Here is a 20,054-nt window from a genome sequence, read left to right on the forward strand (position 1 = left end):
TTGTTTAACAATAAAAAATAGTTCTCAATGTACATGTCAATGGCTGCTAATGGGGAATGAGAGACAGGAGCATTCGGCTTTTAGTCAACGCGCACGCTGCGATATCATAAGCAGCCATTGGCATGTACATTAAGCACTATCGCACAAGAAAGGGTTGCTACATTATACTCGCTGGTTGTAACCTCCTTCGTTTTAGAAAGGTTTAGCGAGCGCTGAGCCACAGGGCCATGAATACAATGAACTAGTATATACCATGAATGAATTCGAGGTGGTTAAAGGGGGGAAACAGATACGAAGCGCAAGCCGTAAGAAATTAGAAGCTGAATTCTCCTGTCTCTCATTTCACATTAGCAGCCACTGGCATGTACATTGAGCACTATCTGACAGGAGAAGGGTGCTACGTTATACTCGCTGGGCGTAACTTCCTTGGTTTTAGAAAGGTTTAGCGAACATTGGGCCGCAGTGCCATGAATACAGTAAACTAGTATATACCATGAACTCAAGGTGGTTCAAGGTGGGAAGTAGACCTGAAGCGCAAGCCGTAAGAAAGTGTGCGTGTGCCACCTCTCGTTTAGTCCTTGGAATGTCCACTAAATGGCGGTGCTTCTGTATGGGGAATATATGATAAAAAGATGCGAGATGGTGGGACTTGGAGTGTTGAATAGATGGACGAACGGACACACAGACAGATGCATGGATGGACGCATGAACGGACGCAGGGGTGGATGCATGGACGAACGCAGGGACAGAGGCACAAACAGACGCACGCATGGACGGTCACACAGACGGACGCATGGACGGACGGAAACAAGAACGAATGGATGGACGAATGCTTCGCCCACTCTCCATCATTGACTCCGTGGATATGCTGCCATTTTTGAGTCACCTTCGTACAAAGCACGTGTTATAAGATGTTGCCGTTAAGAGGACACTGGTTCTTTGATATCCTGCGAGATTTTTTTAAACAAAAAATAATAAAATAACAAGAATATGAGAAGACGTGTGCCATTTGTCTCTTTCGAGTGCCCTGCACCTTAGCACTTTCGAATTGGATGAACGTCCCATGTGTCTGGGAAAAGTCAAAATAAGATAAACATGACATCACGCTCGAGGTTTCGAAAAGAAGAGGAAGCAGTGCCATGGAAGAATTGTTAATGCTCGGACTTGCTAACCCGGTCTTCCTACTGCATTACACCTGCGAGTTTTTAATTCCATGCGCCTAACTTTCTGTCTCCCCCTCGTGCGCTTGCCTTCTCTGGGAATCCAGTCGGTTACCCTTAATGACCAGTGGTTATCCTGCCTACGCGCTTCGTGTCCGGCCCATGGACAAGGGACAAGCAGAGACACCGCACATTCGCTAAAGAGCAACAGACAGTGCTCACTGGGGACTGCGGTTCATATTCGCATATATATGCTTTCTTTCACAATTAATACTCTTCTTAGCATGCCACTTTGAGAACACTTAATGCTTTAAAGGAAATCTAATGTAAGTTAAAGCACCGTGTTTCGAATAGAAACTTGGACGCTTGAGCCTTGCCTTCAAGAGCAGAACGCAATAGCGTATAAGCGGGTCCTGCGTGCATCACCTTCAACCACGCCGTAAGGAAAATAACATTCTTGTGCGTAACATTGGCCCTTTCAAGTACATGCAGTTACGAAGTGCCCACTATATACGCTTCCTCAAAGTAACATGTGAAGCTAAGGTCTTTTTAATCGCGCAATTTGCGTGTTCTGAGAGCTGCTGCGATTAAGCAGACTACTCCCACTGCACGGAAATAACTTTTTTTTTTTACGAAGCTGGTTTAAACACGAGCGCTCTGTGGTAGAACACTTGATTGCCACAACACGTGGGTTCAATCCTGGCGCGAAATGAAGATTCAAGATTTGTTTATTTGCAGCTATCAAGAATTTCCGATCACGAACAACGCCAATTTTTCGCTCACAATCATCACCACCAACACTGAAATTTAAGTGAAACAACCTCTTTAACGTGATGGCATTAACAAAAAAAGTGCATTAGTTTGAGTTTACCATCACTGACAGCTCAGGTTGGCATGATCCTGTCATGGCACAACCTACATACTTTACAGAGCCTATAGTGATACTTCGTGTTACAGGCATGTACCCAAACCACAGTAATGGTTGTTAAAAATATCGCAAAGTATTAAGACTGTATCACTCCATTTGCTGTTCCCGTTACTTTTCATAGAGAACACCACGCTCTCCGACACACACTTGTTTATTATGTATGTACATCGCAAAATTGCACCCTTCGCGAAAAAGGAAATATCTTCTCTGCTGCAATATTGAAAGAGTTGGATGTGCGATTGCATGCTTCTTGCCGAGCAGCTTGATTCAGGCTGGACAACTGGCGGATATTGTAGTGTTGGGTTTCACGAATCCATCGCAGGCTGCTGCGTCTACATGCTTGCAGGGGCTCTGTTTTTCGCAGTAGTACGTAGCACTCAACATGCCTTCGGTGTCAACGAGAAACAACACGAGAAATTTCAAGAGTGTCATAAATACGCAAATCATTTTGGCGTCATGACTTAGTGCCTCACAACAGAAAGCTTTGCTATACGGGTCGCTCGCACAAGTAAGGAACGTTGATCTTAGGCGCCTGCCTAACTTTATGGCACAGACTAGAATGAACGCTGCGCTCTACTATTACTACTGCGACTACTACTACTACTACTAATAATAATAGTTATTATTATTATTATTATTATTATTATTATTATTATTATTATTATTATTATTATTATTATTATTATTATTATTATTATTATTATTATTATTATTATTATTATTAAAATCCGTCCGTCTGTACAAATGATTGAAGATGTGCGCGTTGCACCGAGTTAAGACAGTGAAGAGGGGAAACCTGTAAAGTACGAAGCCGCAACTTCCATTCATTCCCACCGTTACGAAACTCCCAATGTAACTGAACTTCCCGTAGATGCGTGTACCGATTATCTGTTTGAGGTACGGTATGTTGCTGTGCAAGCTCGCATGTGTCACCTTAAGGACTACGTCCCGTCAGTCCGCAATTATAGTGTCTTATTGGCGGCTTCCGCAATATCTAACAGACACATGGATAAAAAGTGCGGGCCTTTTAATTACTTTCTCTTCCTCCTCGTCTCTGCTATGTGTTTCGCGGGATTTCATAACCCTCGGCCATGCTGCATGTCTCCGGTGTATCTCTTTCACCATTGTGGTCGCCGAAAAGACCTCCGATTTCGGTGCTTCGAAGAAATAATAACCTGCTGCCGGATCATCCGTAGATGATGGCCACTGATCTTTCAATCCATGATGTTACTGAAAGACGACGGGCCCCAACTCTTGATTTGGCGAATGGGCAAATTCTCATACAGGTGCGAATGCGCACATTTGATCTCACGCATGTCCGATTGGAAGAATTCGGTCGAGTTGGTCATCACGTGTTTATTTAAAGAACCCATCAAATTCTCGTTTAAATATCACATTGAAATCATAGGCAAAATCGATGACAATTTTCAATCGCTCATGCCTGCTTCCCATCTTCTGGCTTGTGTGTTCAAATCAAATGTTCGCCGACTCAGAGTATGGTGTGCTCCATACGAAAAGAAAGACTTGTTCTTCCCGCTGTTTCCGCTAAGCGGGAAAGAATTCGTTTAGAAAAAGGGGGTAACAATTTAGAGCACTATGTACTCTACTATGGGCCTCGCATTTAGGGTCCCTCTTGAGTACTATACACGTTTACATGAGAGCAATAAAGTTTGGTTTTTTTGCAAACACTTCATGTATACAGGACTACGTTACATGGTCTAGGTACAAGCTAAAAAGAAACAACAAACTCAATCCCTTAAAAAACCTTTCAAGTGCTTGTTCACATTAATACCAAGATGGTTTCTTTCTAGAAATTGAACTGTTAAATGAAATTAAGGATTTCAACGTCACTGAGGCAGATATTGCGTCATATCCTTCTTCGTTTTGAACGGAAATTCTTGGCGATCGAGGAGCGCGCTAACATTCAAGCGCGACATTTCGCATTTTTCCGAAGATGGCGCCACGTGGCGTGCCGCGAAATGCGCATCGGCCTGTTGTCGTGTCTTGGTCATATCGGCCTCATACCCTAAGCAGATATCAAGGCTTATTCGGCCCATTGACAGCAAGCAATGGCGTTTGTATATGAGTGAGCACATACACAACGTGATGCCGTGTAGTGTGGTGGATTGTATTTTGCAAACATTGTAGCTACCACAATATCTAATCAATCTACTATCCTGGGGGAATGATCAAGCTTCAATGTAATCTAGGGTACGCACCATCTGGACTATATGGCACAGACCAGAATGAACGCTGCGCTTTACTAAGGCACTTATATGTTACCGAATGTGTGTGTGTGTGTGTGTGTGTGTGTGTGTGTGTGTGTGTGTGTGTGTGTGTGTGGTGTGCGTGCGTGTGTGTGCGCGTGCGTGCGTGTGTGTGTGTGTTTGTGCGTAGTTGTGTGTGCGTGTATGTGGTGTGTGTGCGTGTGTGTGTGTTTGTGTGTGTGTATATGGGGTGTGTGCGCGTGTGTGTGCGTGTATGTGGTGTGTGTGTGAGTGTGTGTGTGTGTGTGGTGTGTGCGTGCGTGCGTGTGTGTTTTGTGTGTGTGTGTGCGTGCGTGTATGTGGTGTGTGCGTGCGTGCGTGCGTGTGTGTGTATGTGTGTGTGTGTGTGTGTGGCACTCGCAAAATTAAGGAACGTTGATGTGACGCGCCTTCTGGACTATATGGCACAGACTAGAATAAAGGCTGTGCTTTACTAAGGCACCTATATGTTACCGAATGTGTGTGTATGTGTGTGCGCGTGTGTATGTGTGTAGTGTATGTGTGTGTGTGGCCGTTCCGCTAGCTTCACATATACAAAATTCGGTATTACGAGACGTGAATGAACGACAAAGATAAATGACCGGCCCAAACATAATATTCATGATATGCGTGTCATGTAAAAGATGACTACATGCTACGCCCATAGCGGTTTCGCAGCCGTTTTGCTAGGTTCACATATGCAAAATTCGGTATTACGTGACGTGACTGGACGACGAAAACAAATGCCACGCGCAAACATGATCATGACATCAAATTCATGTATGGCAGAATTTAAATGCCTACCAGTGCTGGTGCTGGTATTGCAAACATTACTGGGGCAGTCGTTACATGAATTTAAACAATATACTAGCATCTTAACTGGACACCTGAGGTCACTTAATATTCCTGTTTGTGTTTACTGTGTACTATATCCGTGCGCCTCGTAACGTTATGCTGATATTAAAGTGACACATCAGTCTTCCTCAATTGCGCTTGGCATATCATCGAGTTCCACGGTAAGTGAGATCTGCCATTTTTGTTTCTAGAGAAGGGGGGGAGGGTGCAATTGTTTTATGTGTGAGGAGGTTTATTAGCCGTTAAAGACAGCGACGAGACAGCGTCAAGAACCGTCCAGCGATCGGCACAGCAACGAACCGAAGCACGAGCCGAGAGAGCCAGGCGTTGGCGATGCTGCTCGCTGCAGGCACATCTTCTCCTTCACAATCGCCCCCGCTGAAAAAAGGAGCCATCCTGGCGACTTAAGAAGTTTCAGACAAAGGCTCATGGTACGGTTTCAGTCGGGAAACATGGACGATGTCACGTGCACGCCAGCGCATGTCGTCCGATCGGGAAACTGGTTCAATTAGGAAATTCACCGGAGAGGTTTTCTCCAAAACGGTGTAAGGCCCCTCGTATCGGGGGACAAGTTTCGAGGAGAATCCCGGTGTTTGGTATGGGATGGCAAGCCACACAAGAGACCCTGGGGCATAGTTGGGATCCGGAAGAGAGGTGCTACGGGTTTCTTTTTGGCGTTGTTGTTCTTCCGAGGTGAACGCACGGGTGAGCTGGCGGCACTCTTCGGCTTGTCTAGCAGCATCGGAGATAGGTGGACACTCGGAAGCATCAGGACGGTAAGGAAGTAGGGTATCGATTTTATGGGAAGGCTCACGTCCGTAAAGAAGAAAGAAAGGTGAGAATCCCGTGGTGGTTTGTATTGCGGTGTTATATGCGAACGTGACGTATGGGAGAACACGGTCCCAGTGGCTGTGATCAGATGCCACGTACATTGAGAGCATATCACCTAGCGTGCGGTTGAACCGTTCCGTTAGTCCGTTAGTCTGCGGGTGGTATGCTGTCGTTTTCCGATGAACGACGTGGCATTCCGAAAGCAGAGTTTTGACGACCTCGGAAAGAAAAGCGCGGCCTCTGTCACTAAGGAGCTCTCGAGGTGCACCATGTCGAAGGATAAAGCGTTGCAAAATGAAAGAGGCGACATCCTGAGCTGTAGCGCTCGGCAAAGCGGCTGTTTCGGCGTAGCGTGTCAGGTGGTCGACCGCCACTATAATCCACCGATTACCATCTGGTGTCAATGGAAGGGGACCATAGAGGTCAACGCCGACGCAATCAAATGGCTTGGCAGGGCATGGAAGTGGCTGCAATGCGCCAGTCGCACGTGGCAGTGTTGATTTACGTCGCTGGCAGTCAGGACAGCACTGCACGAATTTACGTACAAGATTGTACATGCCGCGCCAGTAATAGCGATGGCGAAGGCGTTCATATGTTTTGAACACTCCGGCGTGGCCACATTGCGGATCGTCGTGAAGGGAGGCGCATACTTGCGATCGTAAAGTGCGTGGAATGACCAGCAACCACCGGCGGCCATCGGGAGCGTAGTTGCGTCGATGAAGAAGTTGATCGCGGATGGCGAAATGGAAAGCTTGACGTCGGAGGGATCGAGATACTGGAAGGTTGGGCGTGCCGGATAAATATTCGATAAGAGAGGCGATCCACGGGTCACGACGTTGTTCAGTGGCAATCGAGTCGAGATTTAGCGATGACAAGGTCTGGAGGCAAGTGTTTCCGCACGTCTGATCTGGTGGTAAAGGTGAGCGGGACAGGGCATCAGCGTCAGAGTGTTTGCGTCCGCAGCGGTATACGACGCGAATGTCGTACTCCTGGATGCGGAGTGCCCATCGCGCAAGGCGGCCAGAAGGGTCTTTCAATGTGGAGAGCCAGCAAAGCGCGTGGTGATCAGTTACTAGATCGAACGGGCGGCCGTATAAGTACGGCCGGAACTTTCCAAGCGCCCACACCAGAGCCAAACACTCTTTTTCTGTCACGATGTAATTAGTTTCGGCTTTCGTCAGAGTGCGGCTAGCGTAGGCTACAACGTATTCTGAATAGCCGGGCTTTCGTTGAGCGAGGACCGCGCCTAGCCCGACGCCGCTGGCGTCGGTGTGCACTTCGGTAGGAGCCGTCGGGTCGAAGTGGCGAAGGATAGGTGGGGAAGTGAGCAGACGGCGCAGAGTAGTGAAGGCAACGTCACATGCAGGGGACCAGGAGGTGTGGTTCACGTCACCGCGAAGAAGCTGGGTTAACGGTGACATGATAGATGCAAAATTGCGAACAAAGCGCCGGAAATAGGAGCATAGGCCTACAAAACTGCGAAGTTCTTTCAGGGTCGTCGGCTTGAGAAATTCTGCGACTGCTCGAAGTTTTGCTGGGTCTGGTAATACGCCGTGCTTGGACACGATGTGGCCTAGGATGACGAGCTCGCGTGCAGCGAAGCGGCATTTTTTTAAGTTAAGCTGCAGACCAGCGTTGGTCAGACAACTCAAAACGTGCCTGAGGCGAAGGAGGTGCGTAGGAAAGTCATGGGAGAAAACCACGACATCGTCGAGGTAACAGAGGCACATATTCCATTTGAGGCCACGTAGCGTATTATTCATAAGACGTTCAAACGTGGCAGGCGCGTTACAAAGCCCAAAGGGCATGACGTTAAATTCATATAGTCCGTCTGGTGTAATAAATGCCGTTTTTTGGTGATCGGCTTCTGCCATTGGGACCTGCCAGTAGCCAGACCGCAAATCTAGCGACGAGAAAAATTCCGCTCCGTGAAGGGTGTCGATGGCGTCATCAATGCGCGGCAAAGGATAGACGTCCTTGCGGGTTATCTTATTCAAACGACGATAGTCCACGCAAAATCGGATAGATCCGTCTTTCTTACGCACCAGGACGACGGGAGACGCCCAGGGACTGTGAGATGGTCGAATGACGTCTCTACGAAGCATATCTTCGACTTGATTGTTGATGACGCGGCGCTCTTTAGCGGAGACACGGTATGGTCTTTGACGCAGTGGCTGGTGTAGGCCGGTGTCAACATGATGTTTGACTTGTGATGTGCGGCCCAGTTGAGGTTGCGACACATCGAACGAACTCCTGAACTCATGGAGAAGATCCAGCAGGTCGGCATGTTCGGTGGGAGTGAGAGTGTCGGCGATGGCGCTGGAAAACGTATCATTGGACGACTCCCCGACTGCCGACAGTGCTTTTGGGTGGTCGCAGTAGTCGTCCGGGACCTCAAACAAAAACGAAGGGTCGAGATCCTGCACGCGGCCGAGACATTCCCCCGCAAGCAATGTGACAGGTGTGGAAAGCAGATTGCTTACGAACATGTTGCTTCTTCCGGCGGCAAGGTCAATTGTTCCGAAAGGCAGCGGCAAAGCTCGACGACATTTGAAGATATCGGAAGGCATAAAAAGAACTGTAGCGTCAGTGTAGGCGTTGCATGAAACGGGAACAAGGGCGAAATTTCCAGGCGGAATATCGGTATCTTCATGAACGAGCAACTTCGGCGGCTGATGAGGAGCGTCCAGTAATGGGACATCACACAAGGGCGAAAACTCAACTTCGGCGCGTGCGCAGTCAATGACGGCATTATGGCGGGATAGGAAGTCCCACCCGAGGATGACGTCATGCGAACAGACAGGAAGAACAATAAACTCCACGATGTAAAGAATGCCTTCGATGGAGACTCTTGCAGTGCAGGCTGCGAGAGGCGTTACTTGCTGTGCGCTTGCGGTGTGAAGCGACAGTCCCGAAAGCGGCGTCGTTACTTTGCGTAATAAACGGCAGAGATTAGCGGCAATAACAGAAACAGCGGCGCCAGTGTCCACAAGTGCGAAAGTACAATAACCTTCAACAGTTACTGCGACCACGTTAGCAGGAGAGGAGCGAGGGCTTAGACAGTTCGAAAACGGCGCAGTTCTTGCCTCTTGAACTACGTTGCTTAGTTTTCCTGGTCGGAGGGTCCGGGCCGGCGACGCATGGGGGAGGGCGATCGCCGACGAGGAGAGGGTGCGCGTTGCGGCTGGAAGTCAAGGTGGTCAGTAGGCGCATAGCGAGGTGGCGAGACCGGCCCGTATTGGACGAAGGGTTGGCTGCCGGGATGCGACGACCGGGCATAGTTGCCGAACGTCTGAGGTCGACGGCGGCAGTAGCGAGCAACGTGTCCGGGAGTGAAGCAAGCGTAGCAAATCGGTCGGTTATCGGGCGTCCTCCAGGGATTGGCGACTGGTGCTGCCGCCCAAGGTGCAGTATAAGCAGCCGGGTGTGCGGGCTGTGAGCGCGTGGTGTAAGGTGGTTGCGGGAGCCTACGTACAGCGTCTGCATATGTAAGCGGCGCGGCTACGGGCTGCATCCCTTGCGAAAAGGCGACAGGCGGAGCCACAGGCTGCGTTGCATAGGTTAGGGGCGCGGCCACAGGCTGAACGGCTGGCGGATAGGCGACAGGAGCGCCTACCGGCTGTGCGACACCCGGGCAGTGACCACGGCTTGATAGAGGTGGCTCGTAGTGCGCAAGAGGAACAGCTTGTGCAACCTCTTCCGATATAGCAGTGCGAAGCGGGGCAGGTAGACGGGTAGTGGTCTCGTGAGTAAAGGGCACTAGGGAAAGTTGGCGGGCGACTTCCTCACGGACGAAGACTCGGATTTGCTGAAGCAATGGTGAATTGTCGGGCATGGAGTCGAAGCTGGACAGCGACTCACCACCAGGCTGAGGCTGCCTAGTCAGAGTGCGTTGCTTTTTCAACTCGTCGTAGCTCTGACACAAGCTGACGACTTCAGAAACTGTGCTTGGATTCCTTGCCAAAAGCATTTGAAATGCGCCGTCGTCGATGCCCTTCAGTATGTTTTTGACCTTGTCAGATTCGGGCATGGTGTCATTCACACGTCGACAAAGGTCGACGACGTCCTCAATATAACTGGTAAAGGTCTCGCCAGTCTGCTGAGAGCGGACGCGCAAGCGCTGTTCTGCCCTCTGCTTGCGGACAGCCGGCCGACCGAACACTTCAGCACATGACGTCTTGAAGACGCTCCATGTGGGGATGTTGTGTTAGTGGTTATTAAACCACAATTCGGCGACGCCAGTGAGATAAAATATCACGTGGCCCAGCTTGTCGGCTTCATCCCACTTATTGTTGGCGCTCACCAGTTCGTAGTGCTCGAGCCAGTCTTCGACGTCGGTCTCATCCGCACCGCTGAAGACCTTCGGCTCCCGTAGTTTAGGATGGCCAGGGCAGTTGAACTGGAGCGAAGGCGTCGATGTAGTGGCGTTGGCAGTCATGACAGGTGGTAGCGTGCGGCTTCGCAGCTCCAGGGTGTAGCAACGGGGATTAACAGCACCTCCACCAAATGTGAGGAGGTTTATTAGCCGTTAAAGACAGCGACGAGACAGCGTCAAGAACCGTCCAGCGATCGGCACAGCAACGAACCGAAGCACGAGCCGAGAGAGCCAGGCGTTGGCGATGCTGCTCGCTGCAGGCACATCTTCTTCTTCACATATGTAATGTGTTTCCATTAAGATTGAAGGGAAACCAAAACTTTATTTCCGCATTTATGTAAAGCTATCGCAGCATGTAGTATATATATATATATATATATATATATATATATATATATACATACATATATATATGGTTGTGGCGGTGTGTTTTTGCTTAAACACGTATTTTCGGATTTCACGGGCACAATTAACATGATCTATATAAATGTCTTAACAAAATTTGTCCCGTTGGCTTTTGTACATGTCACTGCGAAATATATCAAGCTTTCTTTATGGTGTTTTCAGAAAAAAACACATGTGAAAAAACTGCCACTCATCCCAAAAAAAGTGCGCGCGCTTTATATTTCAAAATGAAACTTGAATATACTGTCAACAATAGAAAAAACCTTTGCAACATTCCTTCGGAATATCGTTTACCTTAAGGGAGCATACAAAAAAAAGAGATAGGTAAGAAAGCAAGTTTCTTAAAAACCTCGTTTTGAAAAAGTGAACAAAAAAGTCTGGTATCAATTTCATTGAACATTTTTCGATTGGAGAGCGCTTACCTTATTCAAAAGAAGGTTTCAAGATCAAATTTCCTCATCCGCTTTGTTGACGAGAATGACGCGCCAAAATGGCCCCTTCCGTGTGCAATCACTTCACTGGCATTCATGGTCGCTATCAGCTCCTTGTGTTGTGCGCAAATCTACATATTCAATTGTTATGCTGAAGCTAAACACATCTCTGGAGGCTTCCCTTGAGAAAAAATGTATTGATTGATATGTTGGGTTCAACGTCCCGAAACCACGAGTTCTCGCATTTTTCTGGCATGCCGCGAGATGCAGACCACCCTGTTGTCGTGTTGGGAGGGGGGGGATGTTAAATGAAAAAACAGAAGAGAAAAGTGAGCTCTTAACTGTCTCTCAGGGGGAGGACACCTCAACAGTAGCTCACGAGGGGTGGGGGAAGGAGAGATTAAAAGGATAGGAATAAAAGGTATAGAGATACAGGGAGCGGAAGGAGAGAGCGAGGTGCAGGGACAGGGACATACGGAAGTAAGGAGAAGTTAGGAAATATGGACATGGTTGCATGAGTCCGAGGACAGGGAAGCACTCGGCGAGAGCTCTTGTTGGCGTCAGGAGGTGGCGTAGGGCGAGCCAGTCGACCAGAGCTGCGCTGTCGTCGGAGATCGCGGGGGCACAACTGGTCGGCACGAAATCCAGCGAGCTATTTTGTCGTGTCGTGGTCATATCGGCCTCATAGGCGGAGAAGATGTCAAGGCTTATCTGGCCCAACGACAGCAAGCAATGACGATTTTATATGGGCAAGTACGTAGACAATCTGATGTCTTGTAGTTTGGTGGATTTTATCTTGCAAACACGAATATTATTGTGGCTAGCACAATATCTAATCAAAATATTATCCAGGTGGAATGGGAAAGCCTAAATGTAATCTAGCCTACGAGAGATTTGTTCTGTGGGGTTTAACGTCCCAAAACCACCATATGAATAGGAGAGATGCCGTAGTGGAGGGCTCCAGAAATTTCGACAACCTGGGGTTCTTTAACGTACACCAAAATCTGAGCACACGGGCCTACAGCATTTCTGCCTCCATCGGAAATGCCACCGCCGCATAGACTGCAAGGGGCTCAGGTAAATGTCAGATAAGAAATTCATTTTTTTATCAGGAGCACTTGGCAGCAGAAAGAACGACATAATTTGTCTTGACATGCCCAAAGCCATGTTGCATCGTGGTGTGTGTGTGTGTGTGTGTGTGTGTGTGTGTGTGTGTGCGCGTGTGCGTGTGCGTGCGCGTGCGTGCGTGCGTGCGTGCGCGTGCGTGCGTGCGTGCGTGCGCGTGTGTGTGTGTGTGTGTGTGTGTGTGTGTGTGTGTGTGCGTGCGTGCGTGCGTGCGTGCGTGTGTGTGTGTGTGTGTGTGTGTGTGTGCGTGTGCGTGTGCGTGTGCGTGTGTGTGTGTGTGTGTGTGTGTGTGTGTGTGTGTGTGTGTGTGTGTGTGTGTGTGTGTGTGTGTGTGTGTTTAAAATGCGTTGTATTTGACTGCGGAAAGTCCAAACCAAATGACGAAGTGCGATGCGAGCCAGTAGTCTTGAGGATAGGCTAAACGTTAACGAGGATGGTAGCAGTGGCCTCACTGATGTCGGAGAACATTTCGTCACCAGGAGCCGTGTAGCCAGGCACGTCGGGCTGTCGTTCCAACCAGCGATGCAACAGGAAACCTTGAGCAGCCTGTTTGCCGCTGCAAACTTAGACAAGGTGCCATTTGAAATAGTGACAAGCTTTTCAAAAAAAAAAGGGGGGGGAAGGGGGGACAGGGATAGGTACTTGTACAAGCGTTGCGGATGCTTTGGTTCGTGTACTTAGGGCAAATGGAGCAGTGATGCTATCGTTATCAGTCGCAGAGGCTTTTCCGCACCCTTGTTGGCACAGCTGCGACTATAATCGAGAGCATTCGCGCAAAAGTTATGATAGACTACGATAGTAAGGGACGTGATTCGGAGTAGGAAGCGATGCCCGGATAAAGTGTTGGTAGCTAATGCGTGTCATGCGGATGTCACAAAACAGAGTTGCGCATCACACTCACTTACTGAATTAGATACGCACGAGATTATTTATTGATCAATAGCTCATAATAATTCACGGGTACTGTTGTATCACTGTTGTACACCCGTAAATGGGTCACAATGTGTTGCGTGTTTGGGCATTCTTTAAAGTAGTGTTGTTCGCTCAAGCGAGGTGCACCACACATACACCGGTCCAAAGCAGTTATATTAAATCGATGAAGGTAATACTGGAAGTGTCCGTGACCACACAATAAGTGCGTTAGGCTTTTAGGAGGGGAGAACCATTGAGGAAATTTGTACAGACTTGTGATCCATTGAAATAATGTGCTCTCAGGTCCCTCAGTCTGCCAATGGGTGTGCCAATATGAATTCAAGATTTTCTGAAACTGAGTTTGTATTGACCGAATTGATATTTTGGCGTAACGCACGAAGCCTGATCTCTCTCCTGATGCAGCTGCTGCGTCAGCTAGTTCCTTTCCCAAAATTCCCATATGACCAGGTATATGATACAGTTTTATAATTTTGCCTGACGCGATTATATAGTTAAGAAGCAGCTTAATGGTCCTAATTCTTTCAACATTATCAGTAAGACTTGGAAGTTTCATTAGAAGCGATAGACAGTATGTGTAACTGTGGGCTGGCGTGTTAAAATTATTTGTAAAAACGAAATGGAGAGCTTTTTTGTAACGCAACTAATTCCGTGTCATAAACGTTTCTGATCTGAAATTTCCTGACAGTTATGATTTTTTGATCTTTTGTCAAAGCAATATATGCCACTCCCGCCGCGTATGACGTGTATGAGCCGTCAATATATGCGGAATGGATTTTGTTTTGAAAATAACCGCTTCTTGTGGTGGTGAGAGTTTAGTGAAAATAAATTTATATTTTTTACTTTATATTTTTAACTGGGGTGATGAGCCTACGGATTGCATGGATATAGTACGTCAGGCGGTTTGAATGTTTTTACGCCATAGTAAGTCACCTTCCGGAGTATGAATGAGCAAAATTCTGCAGATAGTCTGTCCAACTCTAATGGTAACGGAGGCGCCTTAGCGAGAATCTGTAGGGATGACGTACGTGTGGTGTGAAATGCACCTGTTAAAAAAATTGATACAGTTTGCCGAACTGATAAAACTGGCACCTAAATGAATTTCGATGGAAACATAGGCCACGGTACTGGAGATGCATATGTAAGAGGGGGTAGTATCACTTGACAGTAGAGTCATTTTATGAGTGTACTGTTTAGCGAACGGTGCGATTTAACAAATGCTAGGAGGCTGGATGTGGACACTTCTGCTTTTCTTTTAATGTAATCAATGTGGGCATGAAAATTTAAAGACGGGTCAAATAATACGCCCATAATCCTAATTGTTTTATTGTGTTTGAGAAAACATCATCCATACGGATAGATGGGCGGCGTTTGGATGTACCCATTTGTCCATTGTTAAAGAACACGAAGAAGGGCTTCTCGGTGCTTACCGTAACTTTTCGTTCTTGTGCTCACCCGGATACTAAAGCCAGGGCATGCTCAGCCTTTGCTTGTAACCGGGGTCTTGATGTATCTGTGATGACAATAATGGTATCGTCCACGTACACCTGTATGTGTACACCGGGTGGCACGGGGACGTTGAGTAAGCTGTGTCCACAGTAGCGGACTGATAGGGGATCCCTGTGGGCTGCCAATGGTTGTACGAACTGTCTCTTGTGCGACGTTGGTTGAAATTGTTACAGTGCGTTTCGATAAAAGGATTTGAGTAGGCTGTACAAGTTTTCTGAACACCTGTGCTTGCGTAAAAAGTTTAAGACTGCAGTATGCCAAACGCTATCGAATGCTCCTACAAAATCAAGAGATATGAGTATAGTACGAAGTTTGGATGCCCCTTACGCAGTTAATTTGCTTTCGAGTGTGTACAGTGCTAAAGTAGCACTTTTATTATGCGTAAAATTGTATTGACCATTGTGAATCAGATCAATATTGTACAGGAAATAATACATACGAGCATTTAGGAGTCTTTCAAATACTTTACTGAAGACGGAGTTCATTACTATTGCTCTATATGCCTTAGGCGAACTGAGTGGACGCCCTGGCTTCAGTCTGAATATTACTTTTCCTCTTCTCCAAGCTTGCGGGAAGAGTCCGATTCTTAAAGCGGTATTGAATATAAAATAGAAAAATCTGGGATGGTATTCAAATAATCTTTTAATGAACGGGTAGGTTAATCCGTCGTGTCCAGGAGCAAAGTGTGAATTGGCATGTTTCATCGCACACTCAATCTCAGACAATGTAAAAGGAGAGTCAGAAGTGTGCCACCGGTAAGGACCAGCCACAATGTCACGCGTGATAGTGTTGTGCATGTTGTCTTCAGAACAGCTGTCCACTTCTACCATAGTATCGAGTAGGAGCCGGGCGGACTCCATTACTGAAGATGTGCAAGTTCCATTGGGTAAATCTAGAGGATGAAGAAAAGTTACTTGGTGGTGTTTTTGAAATGCTGTTTTGAAAACATTACCATATAAACATTTCTTAGTAAGAAAGTCACAAATGTCTTTATCGAACGATGATTTTGCTTTCCTGATTTTATCCTTTTAGGTGGAGAATGCGTCGACGTGCCATTTGCGATACATGTCTCATAGGAGGGGGTCGGCTGTTCGCTGATATCGTCGTCGCATCGCCCGAACACGATTGCGTCCGATAGTCAATTCTAGTGTCCACCAACCAGAACCTAATTTACTACGCGATGTTATGCGTCGTGAGTAACGTTGGCTTAAAGCGGAGTATATGGCCTAAAACTTATCTATAACCGTGTTTAAGGCTTCTGGTGACCCAATGTTGCAGCCGAGTATCTTTGTGAACCAAGTATCGTCCTTCGATTCGTTAAAAAGGTTTGCTTTTTTTAGATTAGTTAATCGCTTAGCACTGCTGGTATGTGCTTGCGAGAACAATAATTCAATGTAGTTGTGGTCTGAGAGGGTAGAAATTTGGAAAACCTTGCAATGGTAAGCATCGTGAATGAGGTCATGTGAAACCATAGTTAAATCTATCTATGAATTTGCATACGGAGTTATGAAAGTTGGAGGGGAGGTGGGGTTGTTCATAAGGACTAAGTCATTCGCCGTTACGAATTGCACTACTTGAGAGCCGCGAACATCCCCTATAGCCGGCCCACACATTCTATGCTTAGAATTGAAATCTCCGGCTACGATGATATTACAACATGTTATTATTGAAACTACACATTGTAACTCATCCAGAACTGGATCAATGCGTCTTTGTGGGAGGACATACACAGCTATAAGTATTAATGTTTGGTCACGGCTTCCACATTTTACTGCAACAACCAAACGTGTTACGTGCAATGGGAATAAGTCAAATAGTGTTGTGTACAAGAAGCATGACGCGAGCATTGTTTGGTGCGTGAAACTTTGTTATGGTCTGCGGTATGCCTTGAACAGTGCCTGCGCCGGTGGGCGGATCACACACGAAGGCAAAATCGCGATGTTCTTGCGTCATGCATTCTATCAATAATTTTGTGGCATCACTTGTATGATATTAGCCTGCAGGAATTTAAAGTTATTGCTGTGAGCCATGATAGTTTTGATACTTTTTAAATGAGAAGCGGAACGCCTTCCCTGAAACGAAAATGCGAAATGCTCTAAGGAGCCTTTTTTTATGTATTGCAGTGTGAACCGCGCAATTAGAATATCGTGAGGAAAGAAATACCGTGTATTGTTGTGAGATGTGTAAATAATTCTGAGCCTGTGCCTTCTGGTGTAATTTTGTATATGAATATGCCATGAATTGAAGAATAGCGGTAAAATCAGCGACCTCCATGTGGTCCATAGAAATGAGTCGAAAAGGATGCCTGCACTAATGTAAGAAACCGTGATTAACACTGCACGTTATAGAGGCCGCTGCGTCCCTTTTTGATGTACATGCCTCTTAGACTACTCCATAGTCTGTTCTGACCCTCATGCGGGTGACACGTTCTCATAAAAAAGGACACATTTCCTGTCCAATTGGATGAGAACTAGGTCTTGCGACCTTTTGGCATTTGTTGCAAACACTTCCTGGGTCGTTCATTCTAAGAGTGCATGCTTAGCCAAAAAGTTCCCCCGTGCTCTTCGTGCACACCACTTTGACAGGACAAGACTTTCTTGTATAGCCGTATGTCGCAAATTATGTGCACAATGGCACATGAAAGTCCTCGCTCACGCTCCATGCAGTTCAACCGAGAAGAACTTGTTCCCGAGCAAGCAGTGAGCGACAGGTGGAAGGATCCACTTCGAGCACATGCGTGAAGTTGCCCGATCGCTCCTTGTACGATACCGCCACTCCGCATGTGGTCGGGTCAAAATGTATGTTCGGGTTGCGCATGTTTAGCTGAGAGATGATGTTGACGGCTGGAATATTGAAGTCTACACTGGTAGGTTTGACACGACGTTTTCGCTTTTGGGGCATGCGGACTAATAATGTCATGCTTGTGATTGCGTTATATTCAAGTGCATTATTTAACCTAGTATTAGAGTTAAGATCGTTTGTTATTATTGTTAATCCATGACGTGTCTTTCTGATAGTCAGTTCACCGATGTTTTCCTTTATGGGGTCAATGTTTGACTTTATAATCTTCCGGACCTCACTGGCAGGATTGGCATACAAAATGAGGAGTGTTAGAAACCTAATATGTTCATGCTCTCGCCTGGTGGTGTGCGTTGTGGGTTGGTGAGCAATTTCTGACGAGTGCGATGGCAGTACAGGGTGTGAACAAGTATCTGGCCAAAAGGACAGGACCGCGGTAGGACGCGCCGTGCTCCACGGCAGCCTGAGAAGCTGAGAGTGCCGCACTGCGAGAGGCGGAATGTCTCGACAGGGCCAACTGGTGACGAAGGTTGTCGATTCGGCCGCCTTGTTTTCAGCAAGTACTCTGATATCAGCACACTCCTGTGCGATTTGTCGGAGCAAACCAATGATCTGAGACCTATCGAGCATTAGTTACCTTACATGAGGCATCGAATAAAATATCATGGATCTTTTCTGATGTGCGATCACGCGGTGGAAAGAAGCTTGAGCCATTGGATCACTTACGGCAGGCAGCCTTACATTTTGCGCCATACTCGCTGCAGCAGGCAATTGAATGTCAGGAAGAATGTCAGGGATTGCCGCAACGGAAGCAACTGGCACATACGGCGAAAACGCTGAACTATCCGATCGAGGCTAATGCCCCAGATCAGCGTGACCGCCTGCCATCGGAGGCTGTACAGAAACGGCCTGTGGCTCAGACATACCCGAGCGGGTATGAGCCAGCCATGTTGGAACCGGCAGCCGGCGGCCTAAGAAATGACTGGTGATTGCGGCCGAATGGCCACTGAGAAAGGCTCGAGTCGGTGTCGAACGGAATCCCAAGGTGTTCGAAAGCAACCCATGAATAAATTCAGATAGCTGGAAGAGAGAATAACTGGCCTTTTGCAGCAAACATAACTTCCATGTCATGATTATCATATTTGCACATGGCATTTGTGTTCATTGTCTATGCATGTCTAGTAATACCAAATTTGGTATATATGAAGCTAGCGAAACGACCTCGAGCGCGTCATGAGCCTAGCATGTAGTCATGTTTTACATGGCATCCATGCCATGATTTCAACGTAAGGGTATGTCACCTATGCTCGCCACAAATTCATGTCATAGAATGACATTTTCGCAATATGTGATTGAAACCATTGCAAGAGCAAAAAGAGCATGAAATGTAAATCATGGCATTCATAGCATACATACCATAATTTTCATGTTATGATTACTCACTTTTGCTCGTCATACAGTCATGTTCACCCATACCAATTTTGGTATAGATGTCATTACCGAAACGGCTAGGAAAGCTAAGAGTCGTAGGCGGATAGATAGATAGATAGATAGATAGATAGCTAGATAGATAGATAGATAGATAGATAGATAGATAGAAGGATAGATAGATAGATAGATAGAAGGATAGATAGATAGATAGATAGATAGATAGATAGATGGATAGATAGATAGATAGATAGATAGATAGATAGATAGATAGATAGATAGATAGATAGATAGATAGATAGATAGATAGATAGATAGATAGATAGATAGATAGATAGATAGATAGATAGATAGATAGATAGATAGATAGATAGATAGATAGATAGATAGATAGATAGATAGATAGATACGCTCAAAGTCGCCGAAGTTCACTAAGAAATACTTCGCAATTTAAAGCATAACATTTCATATCTTCATTTTCTCAGCTCTCGATGATAACAGGATCGCATACAGTTATAATGGTTGTGTGCATAAGACACCGTTTCCATTTCAAAGTTTTTGTACATTGACAAAATATTTTGGCTGAGTGTGCCGGCGTGAAGAGCTACAGTGATTGAGTCGGAAGTGTTGTTTTCAGCATTCCGGCTGATGGGAACATTTTTAGAGTTGTTGCTAGTGCTAATCTCCTTTTTATTTGCGGGGTGTGTAAATTTGCCACCAATGGAAATATATAATGTACCAGCGCCATTGGTCCTACCTAAATAACGATGGGCATGACAGTTGAACTTTGTTAGCTCTGTGCTTCTGCTTCATTTGATCACGAGTATATATATCAAAAGGCAATTATAGATGACATTCCCGTAAAAAGGGGGCCTATATTTGAATAAATATGCTAAGGCCGAAGAACTGTAAAGAAATAAGCCTATAAAACGGAATGAAGTTTCTTAGCGGCGAATGGGTTTCGCACTTATAGGGTCTTGCACTCCGAAGACGAGTGCCTAACGCCCTCGGCCGTCTACGCTTGCAGAATGT

Source organism: Rhipicephalus microplus, chromosome X (genome assembly GCF_043290135.1).
Source record: "Rhipicephalus microplus isolate Deutch F79 chromosome X, USDA_Rmic, whole genome shotgun sequence".
Lineage (NCBI taxonomy): Eukaryota > Metazoa > Arthropoda > Arachnida > Ixodida > Ixodidae > Rhipicephalus > Rhipicephalus microplus.